We start from the raw sequence: 26,045 nt of genomic DNA, 5'->3' as shown, positions 1-26,045 counted from the left end.
ATTCTCTATGTATGTATGTATGTATCTATCTATCTATCATCTTATCTATTATATATCCACCTGTCTTCCTATCTATCTAAAACTCTATGTTTAAAACCTTGACTTCTAAAATCATTATAATAGACCTTATTTAATGAACACGCATTGTATGCCACCCTTTGCTTATCTTATTTCTTTTTCTTCATGCCCATTTTGAAAGATACATACTATCCCTGTTTTGCAAAGTGATGTTCAGAGATAAATAGTTTGACAAGAGTCACACTAGCCAGCCAATAAACCCTTCAGCCTGATTCAGTCTTGAAGATTTCTGAGGATGACTTCACCATACCATTGGTTTACCAAGTAGGGATGATGTGAGGGTACTTGTTTGCTTGTTTGTTTGTTTGTTTGAGACAGAGTCTCACTTTGTCATCCCAGCCTGGAGTGCGATGGCGCGATCTCGGCTCATGCAACCTCTACTTCCTGGGTCCAAGCAATTCTCCTGCTTCAGCCTCCCAGGTAGCTGGGATTACAGGCACCTACCACCATGCCAGGATAATGTTTGTGTTTTTACTAGAGACGGGGTGTCACCCTGTTGGCCAGGCTGGTCCGAAACTCCTGACCTCAGGTGATCCTCCCGCCTCGGCCTCCCAAAGTGCTGGGATTACAGGCGTGAGCCACCGCGCCCGGCCGAGGGTACGTGTTGAAAATGCAGATTCCTTTAGATGTTGGTGTGCATGCACGTGTGTGCCTGCCTGCATGTGCGTGTGACTATAAAGAAATAGAATGATAAACAATTGGGGGAGGAGATAGAACTAGTCTCTATCTTGAACGTGATGCTGTTTACATGTTTCAAAAAAATGTGTTCAAATTCATAGAACTGCACATCACGAAAATCAATTTTATAGTATGATAATTTAAAATGTAAAGGTTTCGAAAATGTTGAAAAAAAATGCAGATTCCTAAATCCTATTCCAAGCCTCCTGAAACATAATCTCTCTTTTAAATAAGATGCCACGTAATGGACACAGATCCCAAGAATGTAAAGTCTTATTTTCCATTCATCAGAAAGTGAATGTCTACGTTATATAATCTATAATCTATAATCTATTATTATATTATATTATAATATAATCATATTATATAAATAATACATAAATATCATATTTATATATAATACATAAATATTATATTTATATAATATATAATATAAATTAATATATATATAAATATATAATATATATATATATAAATATATTATATATATATATATAATATAATATTATATATATATATATATATATATATATATATATATATATATAATATATATATATATATATATATATATATATAAATATTATATAATCTATAAATAATATATATATATATATATATAATAAAATAATTATTTTATTATTATATTATTATATTATAATAACATAATATATTATATATTTATATTATAGATCTATTATATATTATAGATAATATATAATATATATAATTATAGACTGTGTATAATTACATATACAATTATATATTATAATTACAGACCGTGTATAATTACATATATAATTATATATTATAATTAGACTGTGTCTTGTCTCTACTGCCTTGTAAGACTCCCCCAGCTGCCTATTTTATTGAATATATATTTTTTTACCTACGTGCATTCTTCCCAGCTTCAGTGAAAGATGTAAAACGTGTATTTGTAAATTAACTTTTCTGAAACTGCACTCTCAGTGCCGTTTTATCCACTCTCACTAGCCTTGTTTCTCCGATAAGTACGATTTTATCCACAGCCATCCTTCCACGATTTTTGCCATGTGGCAGCTTTTTTTTTAACAAAAGAACACCTTTCATGTCAAATAAATAAACCATCGAGTATCACGGTTGTCCAGATTCCTGTTCAGTTTTACAAAGCTTCTTTAAATTGGTATATTATATATAAGCCTTTCTCCAGGCATTTTCTTTCTACGACGGGTTGGATGTACAGGGATCAAACGGAAAGCAGAGGGAGGAGGAGGCCTAGGTGATGAGTCAGGAAAGATGCTTTAGGTGTCTGAATGTTAGAGCACAGTGACACAAGATAATACAGAGTCTGTGACTGCACCATGCCAATACCCTGGTGAAAATCGATATTCCTCTTGATGATTCTGCAACTTGGAATGAGGTGTTTCCAACGGAGGCACTGTTGACATTTGGGGCCAGGTAATTCACCGTGTTGGGATCTGTCTCACATGATGTAGGATACTGAACCGTGTCCCTGAGCTCTACCCACTAAGAAACTAGTAGTGTCTACCACCTCCTCCCTGCTCGTGATAACTAGAAATGTCTTCAGTCATTGCACAATGTCACCCATGGGGCAGAATTCCGACTCACTTTTTTTTTTTTTGGACACAGAGTCTCACTCTGCCCCCCAGGCTGGAGTGCAAAGGCACAATCTCAGCTCACTGCAACCTCTGCCTCCCAGGTTCATGCCATCCTCCTGCCTCAGCCTCCTGAGTAGCTGGGATGACAGGTGCCCGCCACCACGCCCGGCTAATTTTTTTTGTATTTTTAGGGGAGATGGGGTTTCACCGTCTTAACCAGGATGGTCTCGATCTCCCGATCTCGTGATCTGCCCGCCTCGGCCTCACGAAGTGCTGGGATGACCGGGGTGAGCCACCGCGCCCGGCCTCGGACTTCAATGTTTCTTATACTATTCTCATTATTAAAAAGAAGCAAAGAATAATTATATTAATTTTATATATATTATTATAAAATTTTTGAATAAGCAAATTTGAAAATACAGAGTGTGTCCACAATGAGGAAGTATTGTATTCTTGAAGACTACAGGGCCCTAAAACATTACTATGTAATGGGATCCCTAATATTGTCTCTCATGTGGTAGAAGCTGCCCTCATTGTGGTCTGAATGTAGGGGTCCTTCCCAAATTCTTATGTTGAACTCTGCACCCCCAGGTGATGGTGTTAAGAGGTGGGGCCTCTGAGGTGTGATGAGGTCATGAGAGTGGAGCCTTCTGAATGGGATTAGTGCCCTTAGAAAAGGGATCCTAGAAAGCTCCCTTGCCCCTTCCACCATGTGAGGACACACCAAGAGGTCACCATCTATGAAACAGGATAGGTAAGTGGGTGGATAGATGAGTGAATGGATGGATGGTAGAGAGGACAAATGGATGGATGATGGATGGGTGGGAGGGTGAATTAATGATTGTATAGACGGATAGATGGTTGGATGGATAGATGAATGCATGACGGATGAGCAGATGAATGGATGGATATATATGGATGGATGGATAATATGGATATATTAATTATATAATATATAGAGGACAGATGGATGGGTGAGTGGGTGGATTAACGGTTGTATAGATGGATAGATGGCTGGATGGATAGATGGATGCATGATGGATGAGTAGATGAGTGGGTGGATGAATGGATGGATGGGTGGATGAGTGGCTGGATAGGTATGTAGATGGATGTATGAGTAGACGGATGGATGGATGACAGATGGGATGATGGATGGATAATGAATGAGCGGATAGGTGGATGGATGGATGAATGGGTGAATGGGTGGATGGATGGGTGGATGAGTGGATCAATGGGCAGATGGATGAGTGGATGAATGGTTAGATGGATGGATGGATGTGTGTATGAGTAGATAGATGGATGTAAAACGAATGAGTGGATAAATGGATTGGTGGGTGGATGGATGGGTATATGAGTAGATGGATGGATGATGGATGGATAGATGGATGGATGAAGGATGAGTTAAGGAGTGGATAGATGGATGGGTGGGTGGATGGATGGATGGAAGATGGATGGATGGATGGGTATATGAGTAGATGGATGGATGATGGATGGATAGATGGATGGATGATGGATGAGTTAATGGGTGGATAGATGGATGGACAGATGGGTGGATGCATGGATGGATGGGTGGATGGATGGTGGGTGGGTGGGTAGGTGAATGAGTGGATGGCTGGGTGGACAAATGAGTTGATGGATGAATGGGTGTACAGATAAGTGGATGGGTGGATTAGTAGATGGAGGGATGGATGTGCTTGTGAATGGAAAGATGGATGAATGGATAAGTAGGTGGGTGGATGGTTGTATGAATGAATAGATGGACGGATAGGTGGATGTATGATTGAATAGCTGGATGGGTGTGTGGATGAATGAAGGGATAGACGAGTAGATAAGTTCAGACATTCTTTAACAAAAATGATTTTTATTCTATGTGTTCCCGTTTACTCTGCCTTCACCTCGTCATCTTCAAAGACAATATATTGGTTTGCAGACATTCAAGAAATTATTTTAGAAATGTGCTTTGGGAACAAATAGACACATCTCATTTCTTATCCACTCCCCAGAGATAACTGCCGTGGTCACTTAATGTCCTTCCAGAACATTTTCCGCACGTTTAGACACATTTGGACCTGTTGTTGCACCTGTGTGACTTGTGAAACCATTCCTAGTGTCCCATCGTACTGTAGTATGGAGATTCTTCAAGTTGCTTTTGTCACTCAGCAATCTGTGTTGGAGATATGCCCTAGCCACACACAGAGGCTCACTTTCTGCATTTTATCTGTTCAATGTTATCCACAGGATGGATCCCTCAGGTTCCCCATTGGGCGAACAATTAAACTCTACCCGTTTCTCTGCTATCACAGCCTTTGCTGCAACAAGCATTTCTTCCTTATACTATGTCGTGCCTGAGTATGACAGTTTCTCCAGCGTAGATACTTAGAAGTGGGATTGCCTGGTCAGAAGAAAACGTGCATTTAATTGTCATGGACAGCACTGACTTTCCCTCCAATCTGTAGCTCCAATTTCCCGCTCCCACATGAGGAGATAATTGCCTGACATCCTGCAACCACTTGCCACGATCACACTTTGCAATGTTTTCACTGTTATAGGCAATTGTGCAATCATGTGCTCTTTTCGTTTGAACTTGTAAAAATTTATTATAGAGAGCAAAAGGCAGGGAACTGTCATAAAAAAGGACAAATAATGATGTGTGTTACTAGTCATTCCCGTAAGGAAATGAACAGGGGAACCAGTGTAGGAAATGCTACTTGTGATGATGATATTGCAATGTATTGAATACTTACCATGTGCAGTGACACAGTCTTATCACTACTGCCTTGTAAGACTCCCCCAGCCGCCTGGGCTCCCCATAGCGTTGCTCACATGGTGCTTTTACACAGTCATATATACATATAAAATATAAAATATATATATTTCACAGATAATATATAATTACATGTAGTATCTACATTTTATAATGATCTACAATATATGATTACAATACAATATATAAGTATCTACAATATATAATTACATGTAGTATCTATATATTTACATATGTTATATAATATTGACATATGATATATATATATATATATATATAATATAATATTATAATATGTATATATATTAAATATATTATATAATAGGTATATATATATATATATATATATATATATCAATATTATAGCTATATTATATATTAATAGATATCATAGATTATAGATTATATACATTATATACATATAGATCATAGATAATACACATTGATTTATTATATTATATACATTATATTATAAATTATTATATACATTATACAATGCATATAATATATATATATTAATTATATATAATATAGCATATAATGTATATGATGTATATATAATATATATATAATAATATATATATATATATATTATATTATATAATATCATATACATAATATATAATGTATATAATGTATATTATATATAATATACATTATATATTATATTATATATATAATATGCATTATGTACATACATTAATGTATATTACATAACATACATTATACACATTTATATATATTATATATTAATAATATACATTATGTATGCTATATAATATATATATAAAATTATATATATCATATACATTGTATATTATATATATATTAAATATAATAGATTATGGATTATATACATTATATAATATATCATATAATATATATATAATTTATTATATATGTTATATATAATGTTATATATTATATATATATATTATATAATGTATATAATCTATAATCTATAATAATATATAATATATTATTATATTATATTATAATTATATTATTATATAAATCATATATAATATATAAATATATATATAATATATAAACAATATATAAATATTATATAATATATAAATGATATATAATATATATAAATGTAATTATTTTATTATGTTATTATATTATATAATAATATATAATATATTATATATTTATATTATAGATCTATTATATATTATATATATATAATATATAATTATACAATTATAGACTGTGTATAATTACATATATAATTATATATTATAATTAGAGTGTGTCTTGTCTCTGCTGCCTTGTAAGGCTCCCCCAGCTGCCTGCACTCCCTAGACTGTTGCTAACATTGTGCTTTTACACAGCCATATATACATAAAATATAAAATATAAGAATATAAAATGTATACATTTTATAGATAATATATAATTATATATACTGTATATATGTTTGTATATACTATATACTATATAATATATATAATATTATAATACACTATAAAAATAGACATACCCAAAATATATATACATACACATATATATAGATTTTTTTGAGATGGAGTCTTGCTGCCATCACGGAGGCTGGAGTGCAGGGGCACGATCTCAGCTCACTGCAACCTCCACCTCCCGGGTTCAAGCGATTCTCCTGCCTCAGCCTCCCGAGTAGCTGGGATTACAGGCACCCACCACCACGCCTGGCTAGTTTTTATATTTTTAGTAGAGACGGTGTTTCTTCATGTTGGCCAGGCTGGTCTTGAACTCCCGACCTCAGGTGATCCATCTGCCTCGGCCTCCCAAAGTGCTGGGATGACAGACGTGAGCCACCGCACCCAGCCGAATTGTGCTGTTAAGACAGAGTGAGAACGAGCTGACTGGGCGTGGTGGTTCATGTCTCTCACCCTAGTGCTCTGGGAGGCCCAGGTAGGAGGATCACTGGAGGCCAGGAGCTCAAGACCAACCTGGGCAACATAGCAAGACCCCTAGCTTTCTCTGAAAAAAAAAAAAAAAATCAGCCAAGCATCTGATTGGTTTCATCAGTGAGGTGTGATCGTGCCACTGTGCTCCAGCCTGAGTGACAAAGCAAGACCCTGTCTTGGAAAAAACAAAACAAAACCAAAACAGAAACAGAGAAAGAATAAATTATCATAATGCTTAATTTTTTGTGCCTTTGTTTACCACTGAGAACTGAACTGGCCTTCCCTTGGTAATTGAGCTATGAGTCTGGATTATGTGGGTAACTGTGTTGCAGTCATTTCTTCTTTGATTTCAGTGAAACTGAGTTAAATATTTTGCACACAAATGCTGCTTCTAGGATCCCAACCCACCGAAACAGCTTAGTTACGGCAGGTAATCTCTTGACCTCATGTCTGACGTCTTCCATGTGTCGACAAAACAAGAAGGTCAAAATATAAGTGGAGAGGTTGACGCTTCCTTCCGGACAATGCCCTGCCACTGTCTGCAAATGTTGTGTCTGAACTGGGCTGTGCCCACGACTTTCCTCCTGTATCGCGAATGAGTTCATCAGTTCAGAAAGATACACAACGGCTATTGCTGGAATGGGGAATTGTGTCCTGGGTGACGCCTAGGATGGAATACAGGGCAAAAAAATACATTAATATTTGAGTCTTCTTAAGAAAGTCTAGGCCGGGCGCAGTGGTTCACGCCTGTAATCCCAGCACTTTGGGAGGCCGAGGAGGGTGGATTGCCTGAGGTCAGGTGTTCGAGACCAGCCTGGCCAACATGGTGAAACCCTCTCTTCATTAAAAAACACGAAAATTAGCCAGGAGTGGTGGCAGGTGCCTGTCATCCCAGCTACTTGGGAGACTGAGGCAGGTGAGTCTCCTGAACCTGGGAGGTGGAGATGGCAGTGATCTGAGATCGCACCGCTGCACTCCAGCCGGGATGATGAGAAAATCTGTCTCAAAAAACAAACAAACAAACAAAACACCCTTTATGCTCTTTTATTTCAATGGTTTACGGAACCAAGGAGCCTATCCTGTCAGAGCTTGCATTCAGGCATGGAGAAGACACCATTGAGGAGGATGAAAATGATTTACAGTCACGTGGAAAAAGAAACTTGGGCGCCCAAAACACAGCCAGGAAAATGAGGGTAAGGGAAGTATTTGAATTTGACTAGCAATGCCAAGCCGCAGATACATGAGTTCACAGGACTGTGGCTGTTCAGACGTCAAGGGTGGACAGAACCCGGCCAGTCAGCCCTGACACCTGCACCCCAGGGCAGTCCGTCTACAAATCGGTTCCTGATTCCTCTACCGGGGACTGTAGTCCACTGTCCTTGCAATAGTTTGCTGAGAATGATGGTTTCCAGCTGCATCCATGTCCCTACAAAGGACACAAACTCATCCTTTTTTATGGCTGCATAGTATTCCATGGTGTATATGTGCCACATTTTCTTAATCCAGTCTGTCACCGGTGGACATTTGGGTTGGTTCCAAATCTTTGCTATTGGGAATATTTGACTTTTTAAAAAAATTAAGTGCTGAGAGTTTGTATAAAAATTTTAATATGATGTAAAATTTATATTTCTATAATTAATATAAAAACATTTGTTGTATAGTTAATAAATATTTTGAAAACATTAATTGTATTTTTAATAAATATTTTGAAAATATTACAAAAATATTTTAATTTTATAATATGTTAACAAATATATTAAATATATTTATGATTTTATAAATATATTATAATAAAAATATATTAAATACATTATAAATATAAATATATAATATAATAAAAATGTTAAAAATATAAATATATAATATAGTACATTTTAAAATATTAGAAAATATATTATAATTACATTATAAATATTTTGTTTATAATTAGTATATAAAAATTTATTAAAATATTTATGATAATTATTTTTTAATAATTTAAATTTATTATATTAAATATAATAATTTTATATTTTTACAGTTACTATGAAAATATTCAATAGTAATTTATTCTGACAGCTCTCAGAATTTCAAAGCTAGTATTTGACTTGCTTCTTAAACAAAAACCAAATATTTGATTTGCTTCTTCACAAAACACAAGTAGTAAGAGTTTGTATCAAAAATCTTAACATGACACAAAAATGAAAGCCAGAGAGTTAATACATCAGGAGTCCGGATAAACTTTTTTTTTGGGCGTGTGGGATTTTTATTCATAGATTTTTTTTTAAAAAACTCCTTATACATCTCATCGTACATTTTCGTGCTTGAGGATTTCCTTTGACGTTCTCGTCGGCTGTTGGAGCAAGATAAGATCCCATTTGGGGTTGTCGTGGATGAACCGCTTCGCTGAGGATTTGCAAAATGGGATGTCCAAGGTCACTTTGCTGAGGATTTGCAGAACGGGGGGTCTGAGGTCGCTTTGCTGAGGATTTGCAGAACGGGGGGTCTGAGGTCGCTTTGCTGAGGATTTGCAGAACGGGAGGTCTGAGGTCGCTTTGCTGAGGATTTGCAGAACGGGGGGTCTGAGGTCGCTTTGCTGAGGATTTGCAGAACGGGGGGTCTGAGGTCGCTTTGCTGAGGATTTGCAGAACGGGGGGTCTGAGGTCTACCTCCGTGGAAGCTGGTGCACCCGCGGACCTCGCCGACACGCGTGGGAGTTTAGCACGTTCACCAACAGGCAAATGAATCCGTGTGTCTTTACGAGTCTTCTGCAGTTATCAGACGATCCACCGCGTCCTGTCACAGCCCAGATGAGTGACAAGCCGGTACCGACAGAGAGCGAGACGTGTCTGTTACTTCGCTGACAGCCCCGGCACCTTCTGCAAAATGCCTCATTTCCTGCTGCCTCATTTTCCGCTGTGAGAGTCAGGTGGCTTCCTTTGGTCTCCACAGGAAACAAAATGATACATTCACGGGGTCTTCCCACGCTGGGAGAACGGTGGAGAACCCGAAAGGTGACCTGGGCTAGCTGGGAGCACCTGGGTAACGCTTGTGTGCGAATTCTTCAGCATCCGTAACAGCCTGGTTTGCAAACTCAAGGGAACTGGGGGCGCTGGGAGATTCCTGAAGGCAGGTGTGTGGTCGGAAGGGTGTGAAACGACCCAGTTCATTTCCTGTGTTCACAGCTGGTTACCACAGATGCCTGGTGTACAGGGCGTGGCTCTTTTCTCAGGTGAGCGCCCCACAGCCAAGTTATCCCAGTCCGTCTGGGTCACCTGCAAACGGATGCACCATTCATGTCCCACCTTGGGGGCTTGTTCTTTTCTGCAGCGCACTCCTGGCTTATACCTGCGTGCTCAGATGCAGGGGTAGATAGAGCATTTTGAGGACAACTGTGGCAATGTGTCCGGTGGCCATGACCCAGTCGGACCCAAGAAAGTGCCTTCTTGCTCTCCTATCTTCTGGAAGTGCCTCTCTCCCTTGCCATGGACAGGCTGGCCACGTACTGCTCACTGTGGCTCTTTGAGATACGTCATCTCCCCATTTCACAGATGAGGAGACTGAGGCTGAAGAAGAGCCAGTCTCATTCCTCAGCAGTAGTCACGGGGAGAGTTGAGCTGACTCCCAACCTGCTCCCAAAGATAGAACTAACAAATGCTGGCAACGTCATGGTCACAAATGCTGGCAATATCATGGTCACAAAGAGTGTCATCAACTCCGGATAGCAACCAGGTCTCCTGATCAGAAAACCTAACAGGTGTTGGTTTGATAGATACATCCATTCGGTGTGTCTCCGTCTGTCCACCTATGCATTCTCCATCTATCCATCTATCATCTCTCCATCCATCTATTCATCTGTCAATCTATCCGTTCATCTATCCATTCTTTATATCTGTCTCTCTGTCTATCCATCTATTTATCTCCATTTATCCATCATCCGTCTATCATCTATTTATATTCTGTCATCTCTCTCTCAATCTTCTATCTATCCTATCTGCTACCTAAAGCTATCTGTCTTCTGTCTATCTAAGTATCATCTGACTGTCATCCACCTACCTATATCTATCATCTCTCTAGTTCTCTAGGTCTGTCTATATATCTATCTATATCATCTCTATATCGGTCATCTATTCCTGTATCTATCTGTCATCTATCTATCATCTATCTACCATCTATCTATCAATACATCTATGTATCAATCATCTATGTCAATCAGTACATCTGTCAAAGTATCAATCATCTAACTATATCAGTACATTTACGTATCAATCATCTATCATGTATCTATCTATCTATCTATCATCTATCTATCATCTATCTATCAATACATATATGTATCAATCATCTATGTCAATCAGTACATCTGTCAAGGTATCAATCATCTAACTATATCAGTACATTTATGTATCAATCATCTATCATGTATCTATCTATCTATCTATCTATCTATCATCTATCTATCTATCATCTATCTATCATCTATCTATCTACCATCTATCTATCAATACATCTATGTATCAATCATCTATGTCAATCAGTACATCTGTCAAAGTATCAATCATCTAACTATATCAGTACATTTACGTATCAATCATCTATCATGTATCTATCTATCTATCTATCTATCTATCTATCTATCTATCTATCTCAGTACATCTGTCTATGTATCAATCATCTGACTGAAGAAAGGGCTTGGAGACGGAGTCGATGGCACCAGCATAGGAGAGGCAGGATGTGGGTCCCATTCCTTGAAACCTCTGTCTTCCTCCTAATTTACAAGTCCTGTCTGAGATTCTCCTCTGGTGTTTATTTGCTGTTTTTCTTGTGATGCCAGATGTCCAAGCATGTTTTCACATTGGTTTTGAAGGTCCTGATGGAGAACATGTGCCTGGAGATAAATGTGCTTTAACCGAATATGTGTCTTCTGGAACACTCTCCAGATAGCTCTAGCCAGTGAGAAGTAAGGACAGCTGCTTCCTTTGGACCCTACAGCGACCATTGTTTGTCTCTACCTGCACAACCTCTATCTCTCCTCAAGGTTTAAGCAACCAGTTTCCTGCAGGTGAACATCCTGACACCATAATTGGTTCAAAGATGGGTGTAGGACTTATTGCAAGCCCTGGATTTGTGTAGAAAGTGAGCAGTGTAACAGCCTGGGAGGAGGTCCTAGAGGGACTTGAACAAGGTGACTTATCAGAGAGAGAATCTGAGGAAAAGGCTCAGAACTTACCTCTAATCTCTTGCAGGTTGAACCCAACAATTCAATGGAAAACCAGGGCTCATAGTTTCTGTTGGGACAGTCCACATTTTCCAGCCTCCTGAAGCAGAGAGTGGAGAAGAATGAAGAGGAACTGGGGAGGTAGAAGCTCTCTTGGGTTTGTGGTAATACTTGAATGAGTTAGCCCTTTTGAACAAACTGGACATTAAGAAGGTGTTGGTTACAAATGAGATGTTTCCTGTGTTACTAATGGACACCCGGAAGAGGTAGGGTATTAGAAAGGGTATTAGCTGGCCGAGCTCAGTGGCCCAGGCCTGTAATCCCAGGACTTTGGGAGGCTGAGGCAGGTGGATCATGAGGCCAGGAGATTGAGACCATCCTGGCTCACACAGTGACACCCTGTCTCTACTAAAAATACAAAAAAAAATTAGCTGGGCATGGACACAGGCGCCTGTAGTCCCAACTGCTTGGGAGGCTGAGGCAGGAGACTTGCTTGAACCTGGGAGGCGGAGGTTGCAGTGAGCTGAGATCGTGCCATTGCACTCCAGCCTGGGCGACAGAGAGAGACTCTGTCTCAAAAAAAAAAAAAAAAAAAAACACACACAAAAAAACACAAAAAAAACCAAAACAAAACAAAAAAAAAGGTATTAGCTTCCATTGGCCGCTGTAACAAAAACGATGACAAATATCATCTTAGTTTATTTTGTGCCTCTGGTTAGGTAATTTATACACAATGGGAGTTTATTGGTCCCATGGTTCTGAGGGCTGGGAAGTCTGAAGTCTGAGGTTGAGGTGCTATGTCTGGTGAGGATCTTTTTGCTACATCATCCATTGTGAACAATCTCTTCCAGATACTTCACATCCCCACTTTGGAGACGAAGAAAATGAGGTTGAAGAACGGGCAGTCTTATTTCTCAGCCCCAGTGATGAGTGGAGCTGGGTTGACTTCCAACCTACTCCCAAAGATAGCATTAAGAAATGCTGGCAATGTGGCGGTCACCAATAGCGATCATCAACTCCAGATGGCAAGGAGGCCTCCTTAACTAGAAAACCTCACAGCTATTGGTGAAGGAAGGGCACAGAGTTGAAGTCACCATGGTTGACCCCTTGAAACCTCCATCTTCCCTTTGATGTACTGCAAGCCCTGCCTGAGGTTCTCCTCTGGTGATTTTGTTTGCTGTTTTTCAACTGGACCAGTTCCAGAGCCCAAGCAAACTGGGGCAATGATGAGGGGAGGGTGTGATGGATAGATAGATAGATAGATAGATAGATAGATAGATAGATAGATCAATGATAGAGATGGATAGATAGATAGACAGATAATAGATGGATGGATTGATAGATGGGTAGGTAGATATATAGATAGATGATAGATGGATAGATTGTTAGATGGGTAGATAGATAGATGGTAGATGGATAGATTGATAGAGGGGTAGATCGATATATAAGTGATAGTTGGGTAGATAGATAGATAATAGATGAATAGATAAATGATAAATGATGGACAGATAGACAGATGATAGATAAATGATAGATTGAAAGTTAGATAAATGAGAGATGGATAGATAAATAAATGATAGATGAATAGATAAATGAGAAATGATGGACAGATAGATGATAGATGATAAATAATTAAATGATAGATGAATAGATAAATGATAGATGGATACATAAATGACAGATGAATAGATACATGATAGATGAATAGATAAAATACAGATTGATATATAAATGATGGATAAATACATAAACAATAGATGGATAAATAGATACATGATAGATGAGTATTTGATGGATAGATAGATAAGTAATAGATGAATAGATAAATGATAGATGGAAGATAGATAAATGGCAGATGCTTAGATAAATAAATGATAGATGAATAGATGAATGAGAGATGATGGAGAGATAGATGATAGATGGATAAATAGACAAATGATAGATGAATAGATAAATGATGGATGATAGATAAATGACAGATGGATAGATAGACACATGATAGATGAATAGATAAAATATAGATGAATATATAAATGATGGATAGATACATAAACAATAGATGGATAAATAGATACATGATAGACGAGTATTTAGATGGATAGATAGAAAAATAAGTAATAGATGAATAGATACATGACAGATGGAAAGATAGATAAATGATAGATGAACAGATAAATGATAGAGGACGGACAGATAGACGATAGAGGGATAAATAGATAAATGATAGATGAATAGATAAATAATAGATGGATAAATGACAGATGGGTAGATAGATCCATGATAGATGAATAATAAAAGATTGATAGATAAATGATGGATAGATACATAAACAATCGATAGATAGATAGATGCTCGATGGGTATTTAGATGCATAGATCGATAAACAGACAAGTAATAGATGAACAGATCGCTGATAGGTGGACAGATAGATACTAGATTTCCAAGCATATTTTCGCATTTTCATCTTGGTTTCATAGGTTCTGATAGAAAACACGTGCCTGGAGACCAATGTGCTTCGAATTAGGACTTTTTTTTCTTTTTTCTTTTTTTGCCCCAGAAGGTTAAGAGAGTCCCATGAATGGAACGTGGGAGGGGACCTGTTTAGTGTTTGGAGCTGGCTGTTTAGTGTTAGAGAGGCTTCACCACGACTCGTTGAAAATCAGAAAAGGGACGTAGCATCTGCTGGATGCTAAACAGGTGGTCCCCAGAGCAGGTCTGGAGGTGAGGGTTGCAGGGTTGATGTGCAAGCAGCAAGACAGGTGCTTATTTGGAGAAGTACGTGTGAACCAGTCGCCCTCCCCACCTAAAGGTGTTCTGGGTTTGAGGAGGTTGTTCTTGCTAATTCATGCAGCATGTGACTAGTTGCATCAGGGATGAGACAGGGTAGGTAGGTGTGTACATACCTACCTACTTACCTAGTAGCACGTAGTAGTAGGCTACCTACCTAGTATGTACATAGTTAAGTATGTACATAAATATATACATAGATGGTAGATAGGTAGGTAATAGATCAATGGCGGATAGATAAATAGATACTGGATAGAGAGAGAGATAGACGATGAAGAGAGAAATAGATGATGGATAGAGAGAGAGGGATACATAGATAGATGACTGACTGATTGATTGATTGATTGATTGATTGATAGAGATAGATACATGAATACAAGAGCCGTACACATGAAGGTGTGCTTACATGCAGAGATAGATGATAGAGATAGATATTATGTAGATAGGTAGATAGAGGAGAGATGATGGATAGAGAGGAGATAGAGAGATAAATGCTGGATAGAGAGACAGAGAGATAGAGATAGATAATGGATAGATAGGTGCGGTACATACGTGTAGATAGATAGATAATAGGTAGATACATAATACATGATTGATGGATAATAGATGATAGGTAGATAAACAGATGATAGGTAAGTAGATAATAGATGATTGATAGACAATAGATAGATGATAGATAGATTAAATAGATAGGAAGATGATAGATAAATGAGAGGTAGGTAATAGATAGGTAGATGATAGACAGATTAGCTAGATAGGTAGATGACAGATAGATGATAGGTAGATAGACAGATAATAGGTAGATGATAGACAGATAGGTAGATAGATAAATGGTAGATGAATATATAAATGATAGATGGATAGATAAATGATAGATACATAAACAATAGATAGATAAATGGTAGATGGGTATTTAGATGGACAGATAGATAAATGGATAAATACTAGATGAATAGATAACTGATAGGTGGACATAGAGATAAATGATAGATGGATAGATAAAAGATAAATAAATAATAGATGGATCAATAAATAGTAAATGAATAGATAGATAAATCATAGATGGGTAGATACAAGATAGATAAATAATAGATGGATAGAAAAATAGTAAATAAAAAGATAAATGATAAATGGGTAGATAGATGGATAGATAAGTGATAGATAACACATAGATAGATACATAGATAGATAGATGGATAGATAGAGAGATAGATGGATGGATAGATAGATAGATAGATAGATAGATAGATAGATAGATAGACAGACAGATAATAGGTGGATGACAGGTGAGAGAGAAATGGCTGAAGAAAGGGAGAGAAAGAAGGAGAGAGATTTGGGGTCATTAGATAGCAGAGGAAAAGCATGTACACAAAACGTTTGCACCATCTGTAGTGGAATATCTATATATATAAATACACAGAGAGAGAGAGAGAGAGAGATAGAGAGTCATCCGGCAGCAGAGAGAAAACCCACCCAGGGCCGAGGTCATGCTGCAGGCTGGAGAGAGACGATGAGTAATGTCTGACGTGACAGGTCATTTTCTGCACGTCTGGAATCCAGGCCTTGTTTTTTCATCCACATTGTGGCCGTTGGCTACAAGCTGACCATTGACCGTCTCTGGAGAGAGATCCCTGGATAGAGCAGACCGAGGCCGTTGGGTGACTTGTGTTATTTGGAGATTTCTGTGGATGCTACTGAAACCAGATGTAGTGAGGTATTGTCGTCTCACTGCACTCCAGCCTGAGCGACAGAGCAAGACCCTGACTCTTATAGAAAATAAAAATAAAAAATAAGGCCGGGCGCGGTGGCTCACGCCTGTCACCCCAGCACTGTGGGAGGCCGAGGCAGGTGGATCACTTGAGATCAGGAGTTCGAGACCAGCCCGGCCAACATGGTGAAACCCCGTCTCTCCTAAAAATACAAAAATTAGCCGGCTGTGGTGGCAGGTGCCTGTCATCCCAGCTACTCGGGAGGCTGAGGCAGGAGAATGGCTTGAACCCGGGAGGCGGAGGCTGCAGTGAGCCGAGATGGTGCCACTGCACTCCAGCCTGGGTGACAAGGGAAAAACTCCATCGCGAAAAGGAAGAAAAAGACAGTCAGAGGGAGGAAGGGAGGGAAGGGAGGAAACACTCAAGTCAAGTGGGTTTTCTTTCTTTGGGTTTATTTTTTCTTTCTGAGCAGAAGCCACCAGCAGAACTGAAAATTGATTTGCTTTGTTTTTTTTTTGACATGGAGTCTCGCTCTGTAGCCCAGGCTGCAGTGCAGTGGTGCGATCTCAGCTCACTGCAACCTCCGCCTCCCAGGTTCAAGCCATTCTCCTGCCTCAGCCTCCCGAGTAGCTGGGACGACAGGCACCTGCCACCAAGCCTGGCTAATTTTGTATTTTTTAGTAGAGATGAGGTTTCACCATGTTGGCCAGGCTGGTCTCGAACTCCTGACCTCGTGATCCGCCCGCCTCGGCCTCCCAAAGTGCTGAGATTACAGGTGTGGGCCACCACGTCCAGCCCATTATTATTATTATTATTATTATTTTGTATTTTTAGTAGAGACATGGTTTTATCACGTTGGCCAGGCTGGTCTCTATCTCCGGACCTCATGATCCACCGGCCTCGGCCTCCCAAAGTGCTGGGGTGACAGGCATGAGCCACCGCGCTCGGCCAAAAATGGATTTTAATTTCCTAAATATCCTGCCTGTGGGAGAAAGTACCTTCGTGATCCTACAGGAGCTAATTTCCACCCAAATCCTCAACGGCTTTGGGGCTCTGGCTATAGCAGATGATGTCACAGTGACGCAGCCGTCGTCCTGTGTGGAGGATGGTTCCCGTCCGTGTGCTCTGTCCTGGCCAGCAAAGAGGTACAGGTACCAGGTAAAATGTGTGTGTGTAGATCACGCATAGACTTGGATTCTGGGTCTTCATAAAAAGTTTAAAGAAGGCCCGGAGTGGTGGCTCATGCCTGTCATCCCAGCACTTTGGGAGGCCGAGGCGGGCGGATCACCTGAGGTCAGGAGATCGAGACCAGCCTGGCCAACATCGTGAAACCCCGTCTCTACTAAAAATACAAAAATTAGCCAGGTGTGGTAGCACAAGCCTGTAATCGCAGCATTTTGGGAGGCCGAGGCAGGTGGATCACAAGGTCAGGAGTTCGAGACCAGCCTGGCCAACATGATGAAACCCCGTCTCTACTAAAGATACAAAAATTAGCCGGGCGTGCTGGCAGGTGCCTGTCATCCCAGCTACTCAGGAGGCTGAGGCAGAATTGCTTGAACCCGGGAGGCAGAGATTGCAGACAGCCGAGGTCACTTCACTCCAGCCTGGATGATAGAGTGAGACTCAGTGTCAAAAAAAAAAAAGTTTGAAGATGGAGGGGGAAAGAGGAGAAAGAAGAGGAGGAGGAGGAGGTTGGAGGAGGAGAAAGAGAAGAAGAAGGGGGAGGAGAGAGACAAAGAGGAGGAGAAGGAGGAGGCGGTTGGAGGAGGAGAAACAGAAGGACAAGGAAGAGAAAAAGGAGGGGAGGAGGAAGGAGAGGAGGAGGGGAAGAAGAAGACACAGAAAGAGGAGAGGGGGAAGGAGAAAAAGGAGAAAGAGAAAAAGGAGGAGGGAGAGGAGGACAGGCAGGAGGAGGGAGAGAAACAGAAAGAGGAAGAGGAGGGGAAGGAGGAGGAAGAGAAAGAGGAGGAGGAGGAGGAGGAGGAGCAGGGAGAGGAGGAGGGGAAGGAAGAGGTTGGAGAAGGCGGAGGAGGAAGAAGAGAAACAGGAACAAGAGGAGGAAAAGAGGGAGAAGGAGGGAGAGGAGGAGGAGAAGGAAGAGGAGGAGGAGGAAGAGAAAGAGGAAAGCGAAGAGGAGAAGACGGAGGAGGAAAAAGAGAGAGGAAGAGGAGGGGAAGAGGAGATCGGAGAGGAGGAGGGGAAGGAGGAGGGAGAGAAAGAGGAGGAGGAAGAAGAGAAACAGGAACAAGAGGAGGAAAAGGCGGAGGAGGAGGGAGAGGAGGAGGGGAAGGAGGAGGAGGGAGGGAAAGAGGCAGGGGTGGAGGAAGAGGGGAAGGGGGCCGAGGAAGAGGAGGAGGAGAAGGTGGAGGAGGCCGAAAAGGGAAAGGGGGGCAGAGGGTGCAGACGGACTCCGGAAAGCGGGGCCCCCTCACCCCCGTCCCGCCATAATAAAGACGCGACGCTTTTTCTTGCTGAGAAAACACGAAGCTGTGTTTCTCCTTCCCCAGAGACCCTCCGCAGCTCCCCCGGGAGCCGCTGCAGCCCGACCTAAGCCAGATGCCTGCGCTGATCCCCTCCCTGTGAACCTGCTCTCCCCACGCCGCGGCTCCCCGCCCGGGCCACGTCTGAGCGCTGCCAGGAGGCTGAGCGGCAAACCCTAATGAGGGGCAGGTGCACCCGGAGACCGGCTTCCCACAGGCCCGTCGCTCCCTCCCGCGCTGGGAGTTCTCTCGGGCCCCGTTTCCCCCCGTCTCTGGCAGGAACATGCCGCCTGCGCCCCGGAGCTTTGCGAGGTCTCGGTGATAATAGCAAAGGTCTTTGCCCCGCAGGGAGAATGACTCATCCGCGCTGCATCCCGGGCGGATTCCGGAGTCCGCAGTAATTGCAGGGCGGACCCTCTGCCCCGCACAGGGCGCCCCAGCTCCTCCCCCGTCCTCCATCCCTGTCTCCGGCTATTAAGACGGGGCTCTCAGGGGCCTCTAACTGGGGCAGGTATATCCGCCCTGCAGAGGTGGACACTCTCTGTTTCCATTTATGTTCCCTATCCAAGGCAGGACGTGACCCTGTTTTATGGATTTTCCAGGCCGCTCTGCCCTAGATACAATTTTCTCTGACATTAAGAATACATGGAGAACCAAATGCATTTCTCCTCCTCCTCCTCCTCCTCCTCGTCCTCCTCCCTCCTCCTCCTCCTTCTTCTTCTCCTCCTCCTCCTTCGTCCTCCTTCTCTTCCTCCTCCTCCTCCTTCCTCCTCCTCCTCCTCCTCCTCCTCCTTCTTCTTCTCCTCCTCCTCCTTCGTCCTCCTTCTCTTCCTCCTCCTCCTCCTTCCTCTCTCCTCCTCCTCCTCCTCCTCCTCCCTCCTCCTCCTCCTCCTCCTCCTCCTCCTCCTCCTCCTTCTCCTCCTCCTCCTCCTTCCTCCTCCTCCTTCTCCTCCTCCTCCTCCTCTCCTCCTCCTCCTCCTCCTCCTTCTCTTCTCCTCCTCCTCCTTCCTCCTCCTCCTCCTCCTTCTTCTTCTCCTCCTCCTCCTCCTCCTCCTCCTCCTCCTCCTCCTCTCCTCCTCCTCCCTCCTCCTCCTCCTTCTTCTCCTCCTCCTTCCTCCTCCTTCTCTTCCTCCTCCTCCTCCTCCTTCTTCCTCCTGCTCTTCCTCCTCCTCCTCCTCCTTCCTCCTCCTCCTCCTCCTTCCTTCTCCTCCTCCTCCTCCTCCTCCTCCTCCTCCTCCTCCTCCTCCTCCTCCTCCTCCTCCTCCTCCTTCTTCTTCTTCTTCTTCTTCTTCTTCTTCTTCTTCTTCTTCTTCTTCTTCTTCTTCTTCTTCTTCTTCTTACTCTACTTAATAAGATCCATACCCATAAGAGAAACGAACGTCTCTTTTCAGACATGGGGGACCTGGGGCAGCTTGTGAACGTTTACTTGCAGTTTGCAGTACAATTCCAAAGCCAACACCTGGCGTGGACGATCTTACCAGCTATGCTGTGTCTAAAATGTGTTTTTTCCAGCCTGGGCAACGGGGATTTCATGACAGCTCACGGCAACCTCTGCCTCCCGGGTTCAAACGATTCTCCTGCCTCAGCTTCCCAGATAGCTGGGATGACAGGCAGCCGCCACCGTGCCCGGCTAATTTTTGTATTTTTAGCAGAGATGGGTTTTCACCACGTTGGCCAGGCTGGTCTCGAACTCGTGACCTCAGGGGATCCCCCCGCCTCGTCCTTCCCAAAATGCTGGGATGACTGACAGGCGTGAGCCACCGCACCCGGCCAGAAATCTATGCATTTGCCTTTGAATATTAGCCTCCACCGCCCCATCACCAAAGATACCAACATCCTCAGAAAAACAAAACAAAACAAAACAAAAAACGGAGAAAAAACAGGTTACCTGCCTCCTGCCACCCCTGAACAATAAATGGAAAAAAATGTGGAATTAGCACCATGTTGGCAGGATTTTGGGTGAGGTTATAAGTCGCTTCCTTCATCTGGAGCTGAGCTTTTATGTCTTGAGTTTGACCATTCCTTGGTTCTGTATTTCATGTTTTAAAATATGCACCCTCAGAGACCGCGTGCCGGTGAGTCAAATATACAAACAGATTTTTAAAGTGTATTTATTTTAAACAAACAAACAAACAAAAAGTCACAAATGAGGTAAAACAAAATGAAACTAACTTTATACAGTAAAATAAACGATGGCCGGGCGCAATGTCTCATGCCCTGTCATCCCAGCACTTTGGGAGGCCGAGGCGGGAGGATCCCCTGAGGTTGGGAGTTCGAGACCAGCCTGACCAACACGGTGAAACTCCGTCTCTACTAAAAATACAAAAATCGGCTGGATGTGGTGGCGGCGCCTGTCATCCCAGCTACTCGGGAGGCTGAGGCGGGAGAATGGCGTGAATCCGGGAGATGGAGGTTGCAGTGAGCAGAGATTGCGCCATTGCCCTCCAGCCTGGGCGACAGAGCGAGACTCTGTCTCAAAAAATATAAATAAATAAAAATAAATAAAAGCATAAATATTTATTTATTTATTTATTTATTTATTTATTTATTTATTTAGAGACAGAGTCTCGCTCTGTCGCCCAGGCTGGAGTGCAGTGGTGCGATCTCAGCTCACTGCAACCTCCGCCTCCCGGGTTCACGCCTGTCATTCGAGCACTTTGGGAGGCCGAGGTGGGCGGATCCCCTGAGGTCGGGAGTTCGAGACCAGCCTGGCCAACATGGTGAAACCCCGTCTCTACTAAAAATACAAAAATCGGCTGGATGTGGTGGCAGGTGCCTGTCATCCCAGCTACTCGGGAGGCTGAGGCAGGAGAATCACTTGAACCCGGGAGGCGGAGGTTGCGGTGAGCCGAGATCACACCACTGCACTCCAGCCTGGGCAATGGAGCTGGACTCTGTCTCAAAAATATAAGTACATAAATAAATAACACAAAATAAACAATTTTCCTGCTTAAAATTGGGGGCATTTTTGTCGAGACAGCTTCATTCAGGCCACGGTGTTGCAAAAAGCATGTCATTGTTGCCAAGAGCTACTTCTGTCTTTTTCTGATTTTTTTTTTTTTTCTGCCTGTGACAGAGAGAGACTCCGTCTGAAAAAAACAAAACAAAACAAAAAAACACAAAGGAAATCCTCATAAACTTTATTTATGCTTGTATATTTTGTTCATGGTTAATGAACGAATGGCACATTGTATATATTGAGGGTGGACAAAGTGGCATTTTGACCCATGTGTCCCTGGAGGCTGCTTAAATCAATGCATCTAACATGTGCCTCATGTAGTTATTTATCAGGATTCTGGAGAACAGGTGTGGGGAGTCCTGGGGCTGACTGGGGGGTCCCGTGGGTTCCAGTGAGGGCGGCAAGAGGAGCTCAGACAAGTTCCCGGTCTGTTTTCTTCACGTCGTGCATCCGGAACCTCCACGGTGGAGCTGGTGCTTCGTCCTCAGGCCCCAGGACCATTGAGTCTCCAGGACGACTGTTGGCCCCTGTGAGATGGAGGGAAGGCTCTGGATAGCGTGAGAGTGTGGGGGTGAGAGAGACAGAAGGAAGCGGAGAGGGGGAGACGTGGCACAGAGAGAGGGAGAGAAAGAAACAAAGGAGAGGAAGTAAAGAAAGAGAAAGAAAGGAAAGAAAGAAAGGAAGGAAGAAAAAGAAAGAAAGAAGAAAAAGAAAGAAAAAGAAAGAAAGAAAGAAAGAAGAAAGAAAGGAAGAAAAGAAGCAGAGAGAGGGGAAGGTATGAAGGAAGGAAGGAAGGAAGAAAGGAAGGAAGGAAGGAAGGGGAAAGAAAGAAAGAAAGAAAGAAAGAAAGAAGAAAGAAAGGAAGAAAAGAAGCAGAGAGAGGGGAAGGTATGAAGGAAGGAAGGGAGGGAGGGAGGAATGAAAAAAGGAAAGAAGGAAGGAGAAGGAAGGAAAGGGGAGGGAGGGAGAAGAGATAGAAAAAAGAAAAAGGTAGAAAAAGAGGGAGAGACAGACAGAAAGAGACACACAGAAGATGGAGAGAGAAAAAGTATAAAGGAAGGGAGCAAGAAAGAAAAAGAAGGTGGAAAAATAGGGAAAGAGGAAGAAACAGAGGCAAAGAGAAAGACAAGAGATAAATAGAGAGAGACAAAGAAAGGAAAGAAAGAAGAAGGGAGGGAGGGAAGGAAGGAAAGAAGGAAGGAAGGAAGAATTTTGTAGACATGGTGAAGGTGAAAAAGAGGGAAATAGGAAGAAACAGAGGCAGAGACAAAGACAAGAGATAAATAGGGAGAGAGAAAGAAAGAAAGAAAAGAAAGAAGATGGGAAGGAAGGAGGAAGGAAGGAAGGAATGGAGGAAGGGAAAGAAAAAAGGAAAGAAAGGAGAGAGGAAGGAAAGAAGAAAGGAAAGAAAGAAGGAAGGAAGGGAGGGAAGAAGGGAAAGAAAGAAGGAAAGAAAGAAGGAGTGAGAGAGGAAGGAAGGAGAAAGAAAGGAAAGAAAGAAGAAAGGAAAGAAAGAAAGAAAGGCAGAAACAGGCGACAGAGAAAGAGAGAAACACAGAGATAATGGAAGAAGAAACAGAGGGAGGGAGAAAAGAGAAAAAAGAGAAAGAGAGAGAGAGAGAGAGAAAGAAAACAGAAACAGAGGAGGGTTACATAGAGAGAGCAAGAAAACAATATGAGGGGGAGGGAGGGGGAGAAGCAGGGAGAGAGCTGAGAGGCGGTTTAGCCCGTAGACTTCATACAGGAAAGGAAATTGCTTCCTTCCGAGAAGGCTTTTTGTAAAATGTAAACCATGTGGCCTGACCTGCTGGGGAAAGAACCGTCAGTTCCGACACGAACACGTCCACGCTGGAAACCGTCGGACCCCTGGACCCCTCTCCCCTGAACCTGCTCTCCCTCTGGCCCCCTTCTCCGGCCAAAGGGCCCCAACTCCATCCTTCCCCAGCGGCCACAGCAAGTCCCCCGTTGGGGCCAGTTTTGTGGATGAGCCGGGACATTCCCGAAAGCAAAGCCCGGGGCCTGCAGGAGTCACTGAGCTGGTGCTTTGCAGACAGCAAGGACACAGGGAAACGAAGCAGAGAGGGGGAGACAGAGAGGGAGAGAAAGGAAAAAGAAAGAGGGTAAGAGGAATATAAGAAAGAGAAAGAGACAGAGAAGAGAGAGGGAAAGAAGAAAGAAAGGGAAAAGAAAGAAAGAAAGAAAGAAAGAAAGAAAGAAAGAAAGAAAGAAAGAAAGAAAGAAAGAAAGAAAGAAAGAAAGAAAGAAAGAAAAGAAAGAAAGAAAGAAAGAAAGAAAGAAAGAAAGAAAGAAAGAAAGAAAGAAAAGAAAAAAGAAAGAAAGAAAGAAAGAAAGAAAGAGAGAGAGAAAGGAAAGAAAGAAAGGAAAGGGGAGGGAGGGCGAAGAGATAGAAAAAAGAAACAGAAAAAGAAAGTGAGAGGAAAGAAAAAGAGAAAGAAAGAAGGAATAAAAGAAGAAAGAAATAAAAGAAAGAAGGAAGAAAAGAAGGAAGGAGAAGGAAGCAAAGGGGAGGGAGGGAGAAGAGATAGAAAAAAGAAAAAGAAAGAAAGAAAGTGAGAGGAAAGAAAGAGAAAGAAAGAAGGAAGGAAGAAAGAAATTAAAGAAGGAAGGAAGGAAAGAAGGAAGGAGAAAGGAAGGAAAGGGGAGGGAGGGAGAAGAGATAGAAAAAAGGCCACAAGCCCAGGGACGCCTGGAGCCCCCGGGAGCTGGGAGAGGCAGGAAGGAGCCTCCCCTAAGGCCCTAGAAGAAACCCAATAAAATTGTTTTGGATTGAACTATCGTCTCCCCCAAAAGTCATGTCTACATCCTCACTCCCTGAGCCCGTGAGTGGGACGTTATTCAGATATAAGGTCTTTAGATATGGAACTAAGTGAAGGATTTTGAGACGAGATCATCCTGGATTAGGATGGGTCCTTAATGCAATAACAGGTGTCCTTCTAAGAGACAGAAGAGGACACACAGACACGAGGAGGAGGCCACGTGGAGACGGAGGCAGAGATTGGAGTGATGTGGCCACAAGCCCAGGGACGCCTGGAGCCCCCGGGAGCTGGGAGAGGCAGGAAGGAGCCTCCCCTAGAACCTCCAGAAGGAACTGAACACAATTTAAATCAACATTTGCATTTTCTTTTCTGAAAAGTGTTTGCTTCCAGCCTTTCTCCTGTTCTCGGACCTCATGACGGTATTTTTTTTTCTCTCTCTCTCAACCCGTAAGAACGGTTTGTGCGTTAGCAAAATGAACGCGTTGTCCCTGCACGTCTTACACATGGTCTATTCCAGAATGCCAGCTCCCTTTTCCATGTCTTCTCGGAGGGTTTGTTGTGTAGACAAGGATTCGGCATTTTTTTTTGTTTGTTTGTTTCTTTTGAGACAGGAAGTCACCGTGTTGCTCAGGCTGGAGGGCAAGTGGTACCGTCACAGCTCACGTCACCCTCAACTTCCCAGGGTCAAGCAATCCTCCTACCTCAGCCTCCTGAGGAGCTGGGACCTCAGGCACACACGGCCACACCCAGATAATTTTTTTAATGTTGTGCAAGGTCAGAGTCTTGCTGTGGTGCCCAGGCTGGTCTCGAACTCCTGGGCTCAAGTCACTCTCCCACCTCAGCCTCCCAGAGTCTGACTTAACTATATCCAGAGACATTTATCAGTATGTTCCCTTGTGGCCGCCGCGTCCTTAGAAAGCGTTTTCCACTCCGAAGTTATAACAATATCCCTCGGTTTTTCCTCGGAGGTTCATGGTTTTCCCTTTTATGTTTAATTCTTTCTTTGTCTGGAATTATTTCCGGGCGACCACAGAGAGAAAGACAGACAGAGAGAGAACCCAGGCTTTTTTTATTTTTCTTTTTAGATAGAGTCTCGTCGTGTCGCCCAGGCTGGAGTGCAGTGGCA

At 42.2% G+C, this 26,045-nt stretch overlaps 1 protein-coding gene across 1 annotated transcript in view; it reads right to left on the bottom strand.

The window, feature by feature from the left end:
* LOC126946849 (serine/threonine-protein phosphatase 2A regulatory subunit B'' subunit beta) overlaps positions 1-19,450 on the bottom strand; it is a 209,458-nt gene extending 190,008 nt beyond the window's left edge. The window contains exon 1 of the mRNA XM_050777538.1: positions 19,447-19,450. The gene's annotated coding sequence lies outside the window, so the exon portion shown is untranslated. The remainder of the gene's footprint in view (positions 1-19,446) is intronic.
* Positions 19,451-26,045: the final 6,595 nt, after the last annotated feature.

The sequence above is a fragment of the Macaca thibetana genome, chromosome X (genome assembly GCF_024542745.1).
Source record: "Macaca thibetana thibetana isolate TM-01 chromosome X, ASM2454274v1, whole genome shotgun sequence".
NCBI classification, from domain to species: domain Eukaryota; kingdom Metazoa; phylum Chordata; class Mammalia; order Primates; family Cercopithecidae; genus Macaca; species Macaca thibetana.
The sequence above is the reverse complement of the archived record's forward strand: the minus strand, read 5'-3'. Positions and strand labels throughout refer to the sequence as shown.